Here is an 18,970-nt window from a genome sequence, read left to right on the forward strand (position 1 = left end):
TGTTCGTTCCCTAGAAGACCAGTAGTAATTTCTGACGCAAATCTGAAGGTATTCTGTAATCTGTGGACTGTCAGAGTGTTAATGAAACACTGAAATTTTATCGGAATTGAATACAACAGTCACCATGCGCACTTTCCTACATGGGAGTAATGTTCAAACAGTCTACGCTTTGATCGTTCCCTGGAAGACCAGTAGTAGTTTCCGATGCACATCTGGAGGCAATCTGTAATCTGCGGACTATCAGAGTGTTGATGAAACAAGGAAATTGCATCGGGATTGAATATCACAGTCCCCATGCGCACTTTCCTCAATGGAAGTAATGTCTCAAACATTCTACGCATTGATCGTTCCCTGGAAGACCAGTGGTAGTTTCCAATGTACATCTGGAGGCATTCTGTAATCTGTGGACTGTCAGAGTGTTGATAAAACACAGAAATTGCATCGGGATTGAATACAACAGTCACCATGCGCACTTTCCTCCATGGGAGTAATGTCTCAAACAGTCTACGCTTTGATCGTTCCCTGGAAGACGAGTAGTAGTTTCCGATGCACATCTGGTGGCATTCTGTAATCTGTGGACTATCAGAGTGTTGATGAAACACAGAAATTGCATCGGATTTGAATACAACAGTCACCTTGTTCACTTTCCTCTATGGGAGAAATGTCTCAAACAGTCTACACCTTTATCGTTCCCTGGAGGAAAAGTAGCAGTTTCCTATGCACTTCTGAAGGCATTTTGTAATCTGTGGACTATCAGAGTGTTGATGAAACACAGAAATTGCATCGGGATTGAATACAACAGTCACCTTGCGCACTTTCCTCCATGGGAGTAATGTCTCAAACAGTATACGCTTTGATCGTTCCCTGGAAGACCAGTAGTAGGTTCCGATGCACATCAGGAGGCATTCTGTAATCTGTGGAATATCAGTGTGTTGATAAAACACAGAAATTTCATCGGGATTGAATACAACAGTCACCATGCGCACTTTCCTCCAGGGGAGTAATGTCTGAAACAGTCTACGCTTTGATCGTTCCCTGGAATACCAGTAGTAGTTTCCGATGTACATTTGGAGGCATTCTGTAATCTGTGGACTATCAGAGTGTTGATGAAACACAGAAATTGCGTCGCCTTTGAATACAACAGTCACCATGCGCACTTTCCTCCATGGGAGTAATGTCTCAAACAGTCTAAGCCTTTATCGTTCCCTGGAAGAAAAGTAGAAGTTTCCTATGCACATCTGAAGGCATTTTGTAATCTGTGGACTATCAGAGTGTTGATGAAACACAGAAATTGCATCGGGATTGAATACAACAGTCACCATGCGCACCTTCCTCCATGGGAGTAATGTCTCAAACAGTCTACGCTTTGTTCGTTCCCTAGAAGACCAGTAGTAATTTCTGATGCAAATCTGAAGGTATTCTGTAATCTGTGGACTGTCAGAGTGTTAATGAAACACTGAAATTTTATCGGAATTGAATACAACAGTCACCATGCGCACTTTCCTACATGGGAGTAATGTTCAAACAGTCTACGCTTTGATCGTTCCCTGGAAGACCAGTAGTAGTTTCCGATGCACATCTGGAGGCAATCTGTAATCTGCGGACTATCAGAGTGTTGATGAAACAAGGAAATTGCATCGGGATTGAATATCACAGTCCCCATGCGCACTTTCCTCAATGGAAGTAATGTCTCAAACATTCTACGCATTGATCGTTCCCTGGAAGACCAGTGGTAGTTTCCAATGTACATCTGGAGGCATTCTGTAATCTGTGGACTGTCAGAGTGTTGATAAAACACAGAAATTGCATCGGGATTGAATACAACAGTCACCATGCGCACTTTCCTCCATGGGAGTAATGTCTCAAACAGTCTACGCTTTGATCGTTCCCTGGAAGACGAGTAGTAGTTTCCGATGCACATCTGGTGGCATTCTGTAATCTGTGGACTATCAGAGTGTTGATGAAACACAGAAATTGCATCGGATTTGAATACAACAGTCACCTTGTTCACTTTCCTCTATGGGAGAAATGTCTCAAACAGTCTACACCTTTATCGTTCCCTGGAGGAAAAGTAGCAGTTTCCTATGCACTTCTGAAGGCATTTTGTAATCTGTGGACTATCAGAGTGTTGATGAAACACAGAAATTGCATCGGGATTGAATACAACAGTCACCATGCGCACTTTCCTCCATGGGAGTAATGTCTCAAACAGTCTATGCTTTGTTCGTTCCCTAGAAGACCAGTAGTAATTTCTGATGCAAATATGAAGGCATTCTGTAATCTGTGGACTATCAGAGTGTTGATAAAACACAGAAATTTTATCGGAATTGAATACAACAGTCACCATGCGCACTTTCCTACATGGGAGTAATGTGTCAAACAGTCTATGCTTTGATCGTTCCCTGGAAGACCAGTAGTAGTTTCCGATGCACATCTGGAGGCAATCTTTCATCTGCGGAATATCAGAGTGTTGATGAAACACAGAAATTGCATCGAAATTGAATATCACAGTAACCATGCCCACTTTCCTCAATGGAAGTAATGTCTCAAACATTCTACGCATTGATCGTTCCCTGGAAGACCAGTGGTAGTTTCCGATGTACATCTGGAGGCATTCTGTAATCTGTGGACTATCAGAGTGTTGATAAAACACAGAAATTGCATCGGGATTGAATACAACAGTCACCTTGCGCACTTTCCTCCATGGGAGTAATGTCTCTACCAGTCTACGCATTGATCGTTCCCAGGAAGACCAGTAGTAGTTTCCGATGCACATCTGGAGGCATTCTGTAATCTGTGTACTATCAGGGTGTTGATGAAACACAGAAATTGCATCGGAATTGAATACAACAGTCACCATGCGCCTTTTCCTGCATGGGAGTAATGTCTCAAACAGTCTACGCTTTGATAGTTTCCTGGAAGACCAGTAGTAGATTCCGATGCACATCTGGAGGCATTCTGTAAACTGTGGACCTTCAAAGTGTTGATGAAGCACAAAAATTGCATCGGGAGTAAATACAACAGTCATCATCCGCACTTTCCTCCATGGGAGTAACGTCTGAAACAGTCTACGCTTTGATCGTTCCCTGGACGACCAGTAGAAGTTTCCGATGCACATCTGGAGGCATTCTGTAATCTGTGGACAATCAGAGTGTAGATGAAACAAAGAAATTGCATCGGGATTGAATACAACAGTCACCATGCGCACTTTCCTCCATGGGAGTAATGTCTCAAACAGTATACGCTTTGATCGTTCCCTGGAAGACCAGTGGTAGTTTCCGATGCACATCTGGAGGCATTCTGTAATCTGTGGAATATCAGTGTGTTGATAAAACACAGAAATTTCATCGGGATTGAATACAACAGTCACCATGCGCACTTTCCTCCAGGGGAGTAATGTCTGAAACAGTCTACGCTTTGATCGTTCCCTGGAATACCAGTAGTAGTTTCCGATGTACATTTGGAGGCATTCTGTAATCTGAGGACTATCAGAGTGTTGATGAAACACAGAAATTGCATCGCCTTTGAATACAACAGTCACCATGCGCACTTTCCTCCATGGGAGTAATGTCTCAAACAGTCTACGCCTTTATCGTTCCCTGGAAGAAAAGTAGTAGTTTCCTATGCACATCTGAAGGCATTTTGTAATCTGTGGACTATCAGAGTGTTGATGAAACACAGAAATTGCATCGGGATTGAATACAACAGTCACCATGCGCACCTTCCTCATGGGAGTAATGTCTCAAACAGTCAACGCTTTGTTCGTTCCCTAGAAGACCAGTAGTAATTTATGATGCAAATCTGAAGGTATTCTGTAATCTGTGGACTGTCAGAGTGTTGATGAAACACTGAAATTTTATCGGAATTGAATACAACAGTCATGATGCGCACTTTCCTACATGGGAGTAATGTTCAAACAGTCTACGCTTTGATCGTTCCCTGGAAGACCAGTAGTAGTTTCCGATGCACATCTGGAGGCAATCTGTAATCTGCGGACTATCAGAGTGTTGATGAAACAAGGAAATTGCATCAGGATTGAATATCACAGTGCCCATGCGCACTTTCCTCAATGGAAGTAATGGCTCAAACATTCTACACATTGATCGTTCCCTGGAAGACCAGTGGTAGTTTCCGATTTACATCTGGAGGCATTCTGTAATCGATGGACCTTCAAAGTGCTGATGAAACACAGAAATTGCATCGGGATTGAATACAACAGTCACCATCCGCACTTTCCTAGATGTTAGTGATGTCTTCAACTGTCTACGCTTTGATCGTTCCCTGGAAGACCAGTGTTAGTTTCCGATGCACATCTGGAGGAATTCTCTAATCTGTGGACTATCAAAGTGTTGATGAAACACAGAAATTGCATTGGGATTCAATACAACAGGCACCATGCGGACTTTCCTCCATAGGAGCAATGTCTCAAACAGTCCATTCTTTGATCGTTCCCTGGATGCCCAGAAGAAGCTTCCAATGCACATCTGGAGGAATTCTGTAATCTGTGGACTATCAAAGTGTTGATGAAACACAGGAATTGCATCGGGATTGAATACAACAGTTACCATGGTTACTTTCCACCTTGGGAATAATGTCTCAAACAGTGTACGCTTTGATCGTTCCCTGGAAGACCAGTAGTAGTATCCGATGCACATTTGGAGTCATTCTGTAACCTGTGGACTATCAGAGTGTTGAAGAAACACAGATATTTCCTCGGGATTGAATACAACAGTCACCATGCGCACTTTCCTCCATGGGAGTAATGTCTGAAACAGTCTACGCTTTGATCGTTCCCTGGAAGACCAGAAGTAGTTTCCGAAGCACATCTGGAGGCATTCTGTAAACTGTGGACCTTCAAAGTGTTGATGAAACACAGAAATTGCATCGGGCGTGAATACAAAAGTCACCATCCGCACTTTCCTCCAGAGGAGTAATTCTCAAACAGTCTACGCTTTGATCGTTCCCTTGAAGACCAGTAGTAGTTTCCGATGCACATCTGGTGGCATTCTGTATTCTGTGGACCTTCAAAGTGTTGATGAATCACAGAAATTGCATCGGGATTGAATAGAACAGTCACCATGCCCAATTTCCTCCATGGGAGTAGTGTCTAAAACAGTCTACGCTTTGATCGTTCCCAGGAAGACCAGTAGTAGTTTCCGATGCACATCTGGAGACAATCTGTAATCTGTGGACTATCAGAGTGTTGATGAAACACAGAAATTGCATCGGAATTGAATACAACAGTCACCACGCGCACTTTCCACCATGGGTGTAATGTCTCAAACAGTCTACGCTTTGATCGTTCGCTGGAAGACCAGCGGTAGTTTCCGATGCACATCTGGAGGCATTCTGTAATCCGTGGACTATCAGAGTGTTGATGAAACACAGAAATTGCATCGGGACTGAAACAACAGTTACCATGCGCACTTTCCACCTTGGGAGTAATGTCTCTAACGGTCTACGTTACGATCGTTCCCTGTAAGACCAGTAGTAGTTTCTGATGGGCATTTGGAGGCATTCTGTAATCTGTGGACTATCAGAGTGTTGATGAAACACAGAATATGCATCGCGATTGAATAGAACAGTCAGCATGCGCACTTTCCTCCATGGGAGTAATGTCTCAAACAGTCTACGCTTTGATCGTTTCTTGGAAACCAGTAGTAGTATCCGATGCACATCTGGAGGCATTCTGTAATCTGCGGACTATCAGAGCGTTGATGAAACACAGAAATTGCATCGGGATTGAATACAACAGTCACCATTCGCAGTTCCCTCCATGGGAGTAATTCTCAAACGTCTACGCTTTGATCGTTCCCTGGAAACCATTAGTAGTTTCCGATGCACATCTGGAGGCATTCTGTAATCTGTGGACTATCTGAGTGTTGATGAAACACAGAAATTACATCGGGATTGAATACAGCAGTCACCATGCGCACTTTCCTCCATGGGAGTAATGTCTCTAACAGTCTAAGGTTTTATCGTTCTCCGGAAGACCAGTAGTAGTTTCCGATGCACATCTGGAGGCATTCTGTAATCTGTGGACTATCAGAGTGTTGATGAAACACAGAACTTGCATCGGGATTCAATACAACAGGCACCATGCGCACTTTCCTCCATAGGAGTAATGTCTCAAACAGTCCATTCTTTGATCGTTCCCTGGAAGCCCAGAAGAAGCTTCCGATGTACATCTGGAGGAATTCTGTAATCTGTGGACAATCAAAGTGTTGATGAAACACAGGAATTGCATCGGGATTGAATACAACAGTTACCATGGGCACTTTCCACCTTGGGAGTAATGTCTCAAACAGTGTACGCTTTGATCGTTCCCTGGAAGACCAGTAGTAGTTTCCGATGCACATTTGGAGTCATTCTGTAACCTGTGGACTATCAGAGTGTTGATGAAACACAGATATTGCCTCGGGATTGAATACAACAGTCACCATGCGCACTTTCCTCAATGGGAGTAATGTCTGAAACAGTCTACGATTTGATCGTTCCCTGGAAGACCAGAAGTAGTTTCCGAAGCACATCTGGAGGCATTCTGTAAACTGTGGACCTTCAAAGTATTGATGAAACACAGAAATTGCATCGGGCGTGAATACAAAAGTCACCATCCGCACTTTCCTCCATGGGAGTAATTCTCAAACAGTCTACGCTTTGATCGTTCCCTTGAAGACCAGTAGTGGTTTCCGATGCACATGTGGTGGCATTCTGTATTCTGTGGACCATCAAAGTGTTGATGAATCACAGAAATTGCATCGGGACTGAATAGAACAGTCACCATGCCCACTTTCCTCCATGGGAGTAGTGTCTAAAACAGTCTACGCTTTGATCGTTCCCAGGAAGACCAGTAGTAGTTTCCGATGCACATCTGGAGACAATCTGTAATCTGTGGACTATCAGAGTGTTGATGAAACACAAAAATTGCATCGGAATTGAATACAACAGTCACCACGCGCACTTTCCACCATGGGTGTAATGTCTCAAACAGTCTACGCTTTGATCGTTCGCTGGAAGACCAGTGGTAGTTTCCGATGCACATCTGGAGGAATTCTGTAATCCGTGGACTATCAGAGTGTTGATGAAACACAGAAATTGCATCGGGACTGAATACAACAGTTACCATGCGCACTTTCCACCTTGGGAGTAATGTCTGTAACGGTCTACATTAGGATCGTTCCCTGTAAGAACAGTAGTAGTTTCTGATGGGCTTTTGGAGGCATTCTGTAATCTGTGGACTATCAGAGTGTTGATGAAACACTGAAATTCCTACGGGATTGAATACAACAGTCACCATTCACAGTTTCCTCCATGGGAGTAATTCTCAAACGTCTACGCTTTGATCGTTCCCAGGAAGACCAGTAGTAGTTTCCGATGCACATCTCGAGGCATTCTGTAATCTGTGGACTATCAGAGTGCTGATGAAACACAGAATATGCATCGGGATTGAATACAACAGTCACCATGCGCACTTTCCTCCATGGGAGTAATGTCTCAAACAGTCTACGCTTTGATCGTTTCCTGGAAACCAGTAGTAGTATCCGATGCACGTCTGGAGGCATTCTGTAATCTGCGGACTATCAGAGCGTTGATGAAACACAGAAATTGCATCGGGATTGAATACAACAGTCACCATGCGCATTTTCCTCCATGGGAGTAATGTCTCAAACAGTCTACGCTTTGATCGTTTCCTGGAAACCAGTAGTAGTATCCGATGCACATCTGGAGGCATTCTGTAATCTGTGGAATATCAAAGTGTTGATGAAACGCAGAAATTGCATCGGGATTGAATACAACTGTCCCCATGCGCACTTTCCTCCATGGGAGTAATTCTCAAAAAGTCTACGTTTTGATCGTTCCCTGGAAGACCAGTAGTAGTTATCGATGCACATCTGTAGACAATCTGTAATCTGTGGACCTTCAAAGTGTTGATGAAACACAGAAATTGCCTCGGGATTCAATACAACAGTCACCATGCGCACTTTCCTCCATGGGAGTAATGTCTCAAACAGTCTACGCTTTGATAGTTATCTGGAAGACCAGTAGTAGTTACCGATGCACAATTGGAGGCATTCTGTAATCTGTGGACTATCTGAGTGTTGATGAAACACAGAAATTGCATCGCGATAGAATACAACAATCACCATGCGCACTTTCCTCCATGTTAGTAATGTCTCAAACAGTCTACTCTTTGATCGTTCCCTGGAAGACCAGTGTACGTTTCCGATGCACATCTGGAGGAATTCTGTAATCTGTGGACCTTCAAAGTGCTGATGAAACACAGAAATTGCATCGGGAATGAATACAACAGTCACCATCCGCACTTTCCTCCATGTTAGTAATGTCTCAAACAGTCTACGCTTTGATCGTTCCCTGGAAGACCAGTGTAAGGTTCCGATGCCCATCTGGAGGAATTCTGTAATCTGTGGACTATCAAAGTGTTGATGAAACACAGAAATTGCATCGGGATTGAATACAACTGTCACTATGCGCACTTTCCTCCGTAAAAGTAATGTCTCAAACAAACTACGCTTTGATCGTTCCCTGGAAGACCAGAAGTAGTTTCCGATGCACATCTGGAGGCATTATGTAATCTGTATACTATCAAAGTGTTGATGAAACACAAAAATTGCATCGGGATTGAATACAACAGTCCCCATTCGCACTTTCCTCCATGGGAGTATTTCTCAAACGTCTACGCTTTGATCGATCCCAGGAAGACCAGAAGTAGTTTCCGATGCACATCTGGAGGCATTCTGTAATCTGTGGACTATCAGAGTGTTGATGAAACACAGAATATGCATCGGGATTGAATAGAACAGTCACCATGCCCACTTTCCTCAATGGGAGTAATGTCTGAAACAGTCTACGCTTTGATCGTTCCCAGGAAGACTAGTAGTAGTTTCCGATGCACATCTGGAGACAATCTGTAATCTGTAAACTATCAGAGTGTTGATGAAACACAGAAATTGCATCGGGATTGTATACAACAGTCACCACGCGCACTTTCCTCCATGGGTGTAATGTCTCAAACAGTCTACGCTTTGATCGTTCGCTGGAAGACCAGTGGTAGTTTCCGATGCACATCTGGAGGCATTCTGTAATTTGTGGACTATCAAAGTGTTGATAAAACACAGGAATTGCATCGGGATTGAATACAACAGTTACCATGGGCACTTTCCAACTTGGGAGTAATGTCTCTAACAGTCTACGCTTTGATCGTTCCCTGGAAGACCAGTAGTAGTTTCCGATGCACATTTGGAGTCATTCTGTAAACTGTGGACCTTCAAAGTGTTGATGAAACACAGAAATTGCATCTGGCGTGAATACAAAAGTCACCATCCGCAATTTCCTCCATGGGAGTAATTCTCAAACAGTCTACGCTTTGATCGTTCCCTTGAAGACCAGTAGTAGTTTCCGATGAACATCTGGTGGCATTCTGTATTCTGTGGACCTTCAAAGTGTTGATGAATCACAGAAATTGCATCGGGATTGAATAGAACAGTCACCATGCCCACTTTCTTCCATGGGAGTAGTGCCTAAAACAGTCTACGCTTTGATCGTTCGCAGGAAGACCAGTAGTAGTTTCCGATGCACATCTGGAGACAATCTGTAATTTGTGGACTATCAGAGTGTTGATGAAACACAGAAATTGCATCGGAATTGAATACAACAGTAACCACGCGCACTTTCCTCCATGGGTGTAATGTCTCAAACAGTCTACGCTTTGATCGTTCGCTGGAAGACCAGTGGTAGTTTCCGATGCAGATCTGGAGGCATTCTGTAATCCGTTGACTATCAGAGTGTTGATGAAACACAGAAATTGCATCGGGATTGAATACAACAGTTACCATGCGCACTTTCCACCTTGGGAATAATGTCTCTAACGGTCTACGTTACGATCGTTCCCTGTAAGACCAGTAGTAGTTTCTGATGGGCATTTGGAGGCATTCTGTAATCTGTGGACTATCAGAGTGTTGATGGAACACTGAAATTCCTACGGGATTGAATACAACAGACACCATTCACAGTTTCCTCCATGGGAGTAATTCTCAAACGTCTACGCTTTGATCGTTCCCAGGAAGACCAGTAGTAGTTTCCGATGCACATCTCGAGGCATTCTGTAATCTGTGGACTATCAGAGTGTTGATGAAACACAGAATATGCATCGCGATTGAATACAACAGTCACCATGCGCACTTTCCTCCATGGGAGTAATGTCTCAAACAGTCTACGCTTTGATCGTGTCCTGGAAACCAGTAGTAGTATCCGATGCACATCTGGAGTTATTCTGTAATCTGCGGACTGTCAGAGCGTTGATGAAACAGAAATTGCATCGGGATTGAATACAATTGTCACTATGCGCAATTTCCTCGGCAAAAGTAATGCCTCAAACAAACTACGCTTTGATCGTTCCCTGGAAGACCAGTGTACGTTTCCGATGCACATCTGGAGGAATTCTGTAATCTGTGGACCTTCAAAGTGCTGATGAAACACAGAAATTGCATCGGGAATGAATACAACAGTCACCATCCGCACTTTCCTCCATGTTAGTAATGTGTCAAACAGTCTACGCTTTGATCGTTCCCTGGAAGACCAGTGTAAGGTTCCGATGCACATCTGGAGGAATTCTGTAATCTGTGGACTATCAAAGTGTTGATGAAACACAGAAATTGCATCGGGATTGAATACAACAGTTACCATGCGCACTTTCCACCTAGGGAGTAATGTCTCAAACAGTTTACGCTTTGATCGTTCCCTGGAAGACCAGTAGTAGTTTCCGATGCACATTTGGAGGCATTCTGTAATCTGTGGACTATCAGAGTGTTGATGAAACACAGATATTGCCTCGGGATTGAATAAAACGGTCACCATGCGCACTTTCCTCCATGGGAGTAATGTCTGAAACAGTCTACGCTTTGATCGTTCCCTGGGAGACAAGAAGTAGTTTCCGAAGCACATCTGGACGCATTCTGTAAACTGTGGACCTTCAAAGTGTTGATGAAACACAGAAATTGCATCGGGCGTGAATACAAAAGTCACCATCCGCACTTTCCTACATGGGAGTAATTCTCAAACAGTCTACGCTTTGATCGTTCCCTTGAAGACCAGTAGTAGTTTCCGATGCACATCTGGTGGCATTCTGTATTCTGTGGACCTTCAAAGTGTTGATGAATCACAGAAATTGCATCGGGATTGAATAGAACAGTCACCATGCCCACTTTCCTCCATGGGAGTAATGTCAGAATCAGTTTACGATTTGATCGTTCCCAGGAAGACCAGTAGTAGATTCCGATACTCATCTGGAGACAATCTGTAATCTGTGGACTATCAGAGTGTTGATGAAACACAGAAATTGCATCGGAATTGAATACAAAAGTCACCACGCGCACTTTCCTCCATGGGTGTAATGTCTCAAACAGTCTACGCTTTGATCGTTCGCTGGAAGACCAGTGGTAGTTTCCGATACACATCTGGAGGCATTCTGTAATCTGTGGACTATCAGATCGTTGATGAAACACAGAAATTGCATCGGGATTGAATACAACTGTCACTATGCGCACTTTCCTCCGTAAAAGTAATGTCTCAAACAAACTACGCTTTGATCGTTCCCTGGAAGACCAGAAGTAGTTTCCGATGCACATCTGGAGGGATTATGTAATCTGTATACTATCAAAGTGTGGATGAAACACAGAAATTGCATCGGGATTTTAATACAACTCTCCCCATGCACACTTTCCTCCATGGGAGTAATTCTCAAAAAGTCTACGTTTTGATCGTTCCCTGGAAGACCAGTAGTAGTTATCGATGCACATCTGTAGACAATCTGTAATCTGTGGACCTTCAAAGTGTTGATGAAACACAGAAATTGCCTCGGGATTCAATACAACAGTCACCATGCGCACTTTCCTCCATGGGAGTAATGTCTCAAACAGTCTACGCTTTGATCGTTATCTGGAAGACCAGTAGTAGTTACCGATGCACATCTGGAGGCATTCTGTAATCTGTGGACTATCAGAGTGTTGATGAAACACAGAAATTGCATCGCGATAGAATACAACAGTCACCATGCGCACTTTCCTCCATGTTAGTAATGACTCAAACAGTCTACGCTTTGATCGTTCCCTGGAAGACCAGTGTAAGTTTCCGATGCACATCTGGAGGAATTCTGTAATCTGTGGACTATCAAAGTGTTGATGAAACACAGAAATTGCATCGGGATTGAATACAACAGTCCCCATGCGCACTTTCCTCCATGGGAGTAATTCTCAAACAGTCTACGATTTGATCGTTCCCTGGAAGACCAGTAGTATTTATCGATGCACATCTGTAGACAATCTGTAATCTGTGGACCTTCAAAGTGTTGATGAAACACAGAAATTGCCTCGGGAATCAATACAACACACACCATGCGCACTTTCCTCCATGGGAGTAATGTCTCAAACAGTCTATTCTTTGATCGTTTCCTGGAAGACCAGAAGTAGTTTCCGATGCACATCTGGAGGCATTCTGTAATCTGTGGACCTTCAAAGTGCTGATGAAACACAGAAATTGCATCGGGGTTGAATACAACAGTCACCATCCGCACTTTCCTCCATGTTAGTAATGTCTTAAACAGTCTACGCTTTGATCGTTCCCTGGAAGACCAGAAGTAGTTTCCGATGCACATCTGGATGCATTCTGTAATCTGTGGACTATCAGAGTGTTGATGAAACACAGAATATGCATCGGGATTGAATAGAACAGTCACCATGCCCACTTTCCTCAATGGGAGTAATGTCTGAAACAGGCTACGCTTTGATCGTTCCCTGGAAGACCAGTAGTAGTTTCCGATGCACATCTGGAGACAATCTGTAATCTGTGGACTATCAGAGTGTTGATGAAACACAGAAATTGCATCGGGATTGTATACAACAGTCACCACGCGCACTTTCCTCCATGGGTGTAATGTCTCAAACTGTCTACGCTTTGATCGTTCGCTGGAAGACCAGTGGTAGTTTCCGATGCACATCTGGAGGCATTCTGTAATCTGTGGACTATCAAAGTGTTGATGAAACACAGGAATTGCATCGGGATTGAATACAACAGTTACCATGGGCACTTTCCACCTTGGGAATATTGTCTCTAACAGTCTACGCTTTGATCGTTCCCTGGAAGACCAGTAGTAGTTTCCGATGCACATATGGAGACAATCTGTAATCTGTGGACTATCAGAGTGTTGATGAAACACAGAAATTGCATCGGAATTGAATACAACAGTCACCACGCGCACTTTCCTCCATGGGTTTAATGTCTCAAACAGTCTACGCTTTGATCGTTCGCTGGAAGACCAGTGGTAGTTTCCGATGCACATCTGGAGGCATTCTGTAATCCGTGGACTATCAGAGTGTTGATGAAACACAGAAATTGCATCGGGATTGAATACAACAGTTACCATGCGCACTTTCCACCTTGGGAGTAATGTCTCTAACGGTCTACGTTACGATCGTTCCCTGTAAGACCAGTAGTAGTTTCTGATGGGCATTTGGAGTCATTCTGTAATCTGTGGACTATCAGAGTGTTGATGAAACACTGAAATTCCTACGGGATTGAATACAACAGTCACCATTCACAGTTTCCTCCATGGGAGTAATTCTCAAACGTCTACGCTTTGATCGTTCCCAGGAAGACCAGTAGTAGTTTCCGATGCACATCTCGAGGCATTCTGTAATCTGTGGACTATCAGAGTGTTGATGAAACACAGAATATGCATCGGGATTGAATACAACAGTCACCATGCGCACTTTCCTCCATGGGAGTAATGTCTCAAACAGTCTACGCTTTGATCGTTTCCTGGAAACCAGTAGTAGTATCCGTTGCAGATCTGGAGGCATTCTGTAATCTGCGGAATATCAGAGCGTTGATGAAACACAGAAATTGCATCGGGATTGAATACAATTGTCACTATGCGCACTTTCCTCCGTAAAAGTAATGCCTCAAACAAACTACGCTTTGATCGTTCCCTGGAAGACCAGTAGTAGTTTCCGATGCACATCTGGAGGAATTCTGTAATCTGTGGACCTTCAAAGTGCTGATGAAACACAGAAATTGCATCGGGAATGAATACAACAGTCACCATCCGCACTTTCCTCCATGTTAGTAATGTGTCAAACAGTCTACGCTTTGATCGTTCCCTGGAAGACCAGTGTAAGGTTCCGATGCACATCTGGAGGAATTCTGTAATCTGTGGACTATCAAAGTGTTGATGAAACACAGAAATTGCATCGGGATTGAATACAACAGTTACCATGCGCACTTTCCACCTAGGGAGTAATGTCTCAAACAGTTTACGCTTTGATCGTTCCCTGGAAGACCAGTAGTAGTTTCCGATGCACATTTGGAGGCATTCTGTAATCTGTGGACTATCAGAGTGTTGATGAAACACAGATATTGCCTCGGGATTGAATAAAACGGTCACCATGCGCACTTTCCTCCATGGGAGTAATGTCTGAAACAGTCTACGCTTTGATCATTCCCTGGGAGACAAGAAGTAGTTTCCGAAGCACATCTGGACGCATTCTGTAAACTGTGGACCTTCAAAGTGTTGATGAAACACAGAAATTGCATCGGGCGTGAATACAAAAGTCACCATCCGCACTTTCCTACATGGGAGTAATTCTCAAACAGTCTACGCTTTGATCGTTCCCTTGAAGACCAGTAGTAGTTTCCGATGCACATCTGGTGGCATTCTGTATTCTGTGGACCTTCAAAGTGTTGATGAATCACAGAAATTGCATCGGGATTGAATAGAACAGTCACCATGCCCACTTTCCTCCATGGGAGTAATGTCAGAATCAGTTTACGATTTGATCGTTCCCAGGAAGACCAGTAGTAGATTCCGATACTCATCTGGAGACAATCTGTAATCTGTGGACTATCAGAGTGTTGATGAAACACAGAAATTGCATCGGAATTGAATACAAAAGTCACCACGCGCACTTTCCTCCATGGGTGTAATGTCTCAAACAGTCTACGCTTTGATCGTTCGCTGGAAGACCAGTGGTAGTTTCCGATACACATCTGGAGGCATTCTGTAATCTGTGGACTATCAGATCGTTGATGAAACACAGAAATTGCATCGGGATTGAATACAACTGTCACTATGCGCACTTTCCTCCGTAAAAGTAATGTCTCAAACAAACTACGCTTTGATCGTTCCCTGGAAGACCAGAAGTAGTTTCCGATGCACATCTGGAGGGATTATGTAATCTGTATACTATCAAAGTGTGGATGAAACACAGAAATTGCATCGGGATTTTAATACAACTCTCCCCATGCACACTTTCCTCCATGGGAGTAATTCTCAAAAAGTCTACGTTTTGATCGTTCCCTGGAAGACCAGTAGTAGTTATCGATGCACATCTGTAGACAATCTGTAATCTGTGGACCTTCAAAGTGTTGATGAAACACAGAAATTGCCTCGGGATTCAATACAACAGTCACCATGCGCACTTTCCTCCATGGGAGTAATGTCTCAAACAGTCTACGCTTTGATCGTTATCTGGAAGACCAGTAGTAGTTACCGATGCACATCTGGAGGCATTCTGTAATCTGTGGACTATCAGAGTGTTGATGAAACACAGAAATTGCATCGCGATAGAATACAACAGTCACCATGCGCACTTTCCTCCATGTTAGTAATGACTCAAACAGTCTACGCTTTGATCGTTCCCTGGAAGACCAGTGTAAGTTTCCGATGCACATCTGGAGGAATTCTGTAATCTGTGGACTATCAAAGTGTTGATGAAACACAGAAATTGCATCGGGATTGAATACAACAGTCCCCATGCGCACTTTCCTCCATGGGAGTAATTCTCAAACAGTCTACGATTTGATCGTTCCCTGGAAGACCAGTAGTATTTATCGATGCACATCTGTAGACAATCTGTAATCTGTGGACCTTCAAAGTGTTGATGAAACACAGAAATTGCCTCGGGAATCAATACAACACACACCATGCGCACTTTCCTCCATGGGAGTAATGTCTCAAACAGTCTATTCTTTGATCGTTTCCTGGAAGACCAGAAGTAGTTTCCGATGCACATCTGGAGGCATTCTGTAATCTGTGGACCTTCAAAGTGCTGATGAAACACAGAAATTGCATCGGGGTTGAATACAACAGTCACCATCCGCACTTTCCTCCATGTTAGTAATGTCTTAAACAGTCTACGCTTTGATCGTTCCCTGGAAGACCAGAAGTAGTTTCCGATGCACATCTGGATGCATTCTGTAATCTGTGGACTATCAGAGTGTTGATGAAACACAGAATATGCATCGGGATTGAATAGAACAGTCACCATGCCCACTTTCCTCAATGGGAGTAATGTCTGAAACAGGCTACGCTTTGATCGTTCCCTGGAAGACCAGTAGTAGTTTCCGATGCACATCTGGAGACAATCTGTAATCTGTGGACTATCAGAGTGTTGATGAAACACAGAAATTGCATCGGGATTGTATACAACAGTCACCACGCGCACTTTCCTCCATGGGTGTAATGTCTCAAACTGTCTACGCTTTGATCGTTCGCTGGAAGACCAGTGGTAGTTTCCGATGCACATCTGGAGGCATTCTGTAATCTGTGGACTATCAAAGTGTTGATGAAACACAGGAATTGCATCGGGATTGAATACAACAGTTACCATGGGCACTTTCCACCTTGGGAATATTGTCTCTAACAGTCTACGCTTTGATCGTTCCCTGGAAGACCAGTAGTAGTTTCCGATGCACATATGGAGACAATCTGTAATCTGTGGACTATCAGAGTGTTGATGAAACACAGAAATTGCATCGGAATTGAATACAACAGTCACCACGCGCACTTTCCTCCATGGGTTTAATGTCTCAAACAGTCTACGCTTTGATCGTTCGCTGGAAGACCAGTGGTAGTTTCCGATGCACATCTGGAGGCATTCTGTAATCCGTGGACTATCAGAGTGTTGATGAAACACAGAAATTGCATCGGGATTGAATACAACAGTTACCATGCGCACTTTCCACCTTGGGAGTAATGTCTCTAACGGTCTACGTTACGATCGTTCCCTGTAAGACCAGTAGTAGTTTCTGATGGGCATTTGGAGTCATTCTGTAATCTGTGGACTATCAGAGTGTTGATGAAACACTGAAATTCCTACGGGATTGAATACAACAGTCACCATTCACAGTTTCCTCCATGGGAGTAATTCTCAAACGTCTACGCTTTGATCGTTCCCAGGAAGACCAGTAGTAGTTTCCGATGCACATCTCGAGGCATTCTGTAATCTGTGGACTATCAGAGTGTTGATGAAACACAGAATATGCATCGGGATTGAATACAACAGTCACCATGCGCACTTTCCTCCATGGGAGTAATGTCTCAAACAGTCTACGCTTTGATCGTTTCCTGGAAACCAGTAGTAGTATCCGTTGCAGATCTGGAGGCATTCTGTAATCTGCGGAATATCAGAGCGTTGATGAAACACAGAAATTGCATCGGGATTGAATACAATTGTCACTATGCGCACTTTCCTCCGTAAAAGTAATGCCTCAAACAAACTACGCTTTGATCGTTCCCTGGAAGACCAGTAGTAGTTTCCGATGCACATCTGGAGGCATTCTGTAATCTGTGGACTATCAAAGTGTTGATGAAACGCAGAAATTGCATCGGGATTGAATACAACTGTCCCCATGCGCACTTTCCTCCATGGGAGTAATTCTCAAAAAGTCTACGTTTTGATCGTTCCCTGGAAGACCAGTAGTAGTTATCGATGCACATCTGTAGACAATCTGTAATCTGTGGACCTTCAAAGTGTTGATGAAACACAGAAATTGCCTCGGGATTCAATACAACACGCACCATGCGCACTTTCCTCCATGGGAGTAATGTCTCAAACAGTCTACGCTTTGATAGTTATCTGGGAGACCAGTAGTGGTTACCGATGCACATCTGGAGGCATTCTGTAATCTGTGGACTATCTGAGTGTTGATGAAACACAGAAATTGCATCGCGATACAATACAACAGTCACCATGCGCACTTTCCTCCATGTTAGTAATGTCTCAAACAGTCTACTCTTTGATCGTTCCCTGGAAGACCAGTGTACGTTTCCGATGCACATCTGGAGGAATTCTGTAATCTGTGGACCTTCAAAGTGCTGATGAAACACAGAAATTGCATCGGGAATGAATACAACAGTCACCATCCGTACTTTTCTCCATGTTAGTAATGTCTCAAACAGTCTACTCTTTGATCGTTCCCTGGAAGACCAGTGTAAGGTTCCGATGCACATCTGGAGGCATTCTGTAATCTGTGGACCTTCAAAGTGCTGATGAAACACAGAAATTGCATCGGGATTGAATACAACAGTCACCATCCGCACTTTCCTCCATGTTAGTAATGTCTTAAACCGTCTACGCTTTGATCGTTCCCTGGAAGACCAGTGTAAGTTTCCGATGCACATCTGGAGGAATTCTGTAATATGTGGACTATCAAAGTGTTGATGAAACACAGAAATTGCATCGGGATTGAATACAACAGTTACCATGCGCACTTTCCGCCTTGGGAGTAATGTCTCTAACAGTCTACGCTTTAATCGTTCCCTGGGAGACCAGTAGTAGTTTCCGATGCACATTTGGAGGCATTCTGTAATCTGTGGCCTATCAGAGTGTTGCTGAAACACAGAAATTTTCTCGGTATTGAATACAACAGTCACCATGCGCACTTTCCTCCATGGGAGTATTGTCTCAGACAGTCTACGCTTTGATCGTTCCCTGGAAACCAGTAGTAGTTTCCGATGCACATCTGGAGGCATTCTGTAATCTGTGGACTATCAGAGCGTTGATGAAACACAGAAATTGAATCGGGATTGAATGAAACTGTCACTATGCGCACTTCACTCCGTACAAGTAATGTCTCAAACAGACTACGCTTTGATCGTTCCCTGGAAACCAGTAGT

This window comes from Schistocerca gregaria, chromosome 10, assembly GCF_023897955.1.
Source record: "Schistocerca gregaria isolate iqSchGreg1 chromosome 10, iqSchGreg1.2, whole genome shotgun sequence".
Classification (NCBI taxonomy): Eukaryota; Metazoa; Arthropoda; class Insecta; order Orthoptera; family Acrididae; genus Schistocerca; species Schistocerca gregaria.